The 2045-nt window shown below is 28.1% G+C and overlaps 1 protein-coding gene across 1 annotated transcript in view; it reads right to left on the reverse strand.

The window, feature by feature from the left end:
* Positions 1-1745: 1745 nt before the first annotated feature.
* The window catches only part of phlda2 (pleckstrin homology-like domain, family A, member 2), a 1154-nt gene continuing 854 nt past the window's right edge, over positions 1746-2045 (reverse strand). The window contains exon 2 of the mRNA XM_079809202.1: positions 1746-2045. This exon is cut by the window's right edge and continues 17 nt beyond it. The gene's annotated coding sequence lies outside the window, so the exon portion shown is untranslated.

Below are 2045 nucleotides of genomic sequence, written 5' to 3' on the forward strand. Positions count from 1 at the left end.
TTTTTTAAAGTCAAAGATTCCAGTAAAATAAACGTTTTCAGTGTTTCCAGAGGGTGTGGTGCACAACACAAGCGTATTGCTATGCTATACAACAGGTCTATTGAGCTGTTTATCTGACGCACAATCAGTGACGCCACATTTTTGAATGAACAAGTCACTTCCACTATAAGGGACTTTCCACTCCCTCAAGAAACGCCTGGTTTTCTTTCAGACGCCGCCACACAATATCTTCTGGAAGCCATATTAGGATGATGTAATGACTACATCAACCACATTATGATATGAAACAATGTGATTTTTGGTAACACTTTACAATGAGGTCAATGTGTTAGTGAAGTGATAACTGAACTTAAGTTTTTTAAGTGCAATTAGCGGATGTTTAAGTCATTACAACTTAAATTACTTTAAACTGACATGAAAGTAGTAGTAAATGTTGAAATTAATATGGACTAAGATTAATAATTACTAACATTAATACCAAACTATAAAAAATTGCTGTCTTAAATTTTTAAGTACAATCAACTTGGATGTTTAAGTCATTTCAACTTAAATTACGTTAAAATTACTTAAATTAGTTGAATCTTGTATAACTTAGAAAAAAAGTTGAAAATTGCTTAAAGCAATGTAAAAACGCATGCTTTCATAACTTATCGATATTATAATTTTTGCTACAATGGTGTTAGTTAGTTAGTTAGTTAATTAGTTAGTTAAAATACAACTAGTTAAGGTCCATTAAATATTAAAAGATATAACTTTTGATTTTAGTAATGTAGTAAATGTTGAAATTAATATAAGATTAATAAATACTACTGTAGAAATTGCTGGTTTAATTTTTAAAGTACAATTACTTGAATGTTTAAGTCATTACAACTTAAATTACATAAAAATGCGTTGAATCTGGAATAACTTATAAAAAAGTTGAAAATTGCTTTTGCTTCAAAATTGATGCGTTAAAACAATGTAAAAACATGTTTTCATAACTTATTGATCATATAATTTTTGTTACAGTGTAATTTGTTTAGTTAGTTCATTAGTTAGTTAGTTCATTAGTTAGTAAAAAATACAACTAGTTAAGGTCCATTAAATATTAACAGATATAACTTTTGATTTTAGCAATGTAGTAAATGTTGAAATTAATATAAGATTAATAAATACTACTGTAAAAATTTCTGGCTTAATTTTTAAAGTACAATTAACTTGAATGTTTAAGTCATTTCAACTTAAATGACATTAAAAATGCGTTGAATCTGGTACAACTTATACAACAAGTTGAAAATTGCTTTTGCTACAAAATTGATGCGTTAAAACAATGTAAAAACATGTTTTCATAACTTATTGATCATATCATTTTTGTTACAGTGTAATTCGTTTAGTTAGTTAGTTAGTTAGTTAGTTTATACAACTAGTTAAGGTCCATTAAATAATATTAACAGATATAACTTTTGATTTTAGCAATGTAGTAAATGTTGAAATTAATATGAACTAAGATTAATAAATACTAACACTAATACCATCACTATAAAAAAATGCTGCCTTCAATCAACTCGGATGTTTAAGTCATTACAACTTAAAAATGACATAGAATTGAATTTTGTATAACTTATAAGTTGAATATTGCAATATAAAGCAATGTAAAAACACATGTTGCCATAACGTATTGATCATATAATTTTTACAGTGCAAATATAACTCTATACAAAAAAATAATGAATTCATTCATTATAAATGAAGTCCAAATACAGGCTCGGTTTTATGCAAATTTATTTAAATAAATACATACATCGTGAAATAACTTAATACAACATTGGTATTTGCAGCATTCCTTTGGAACAAATAAATAGATGCATTTACACGTACATATCCAGAGCCTTGTCGAGGCGGTTAAGAAAGTTCAAGGATTCAGTCTCGAGTGTTTTTCAGGGTTTTGCTTGTTGAAATCTTCCGAAGACCTTCACAGACCAGCTCAACCACCACAGTCCTTATTCTGAGCACATGGGCTCCTTTCAGACATGCTGACATGCTTCGCTTTGGTCCAAACTTCAAGA

This window comes from Gobio gobio, assembly GCF_949357685.1.
Source record: "Gobio gobio genome assembly, chromosome: 25".
Taxonomy (NCBI): Eukaryota; Metazoa; Chordata; class Actinopteri; order Cypriniformes; family Gobionidae; genus Gobio; species Gobio gobio.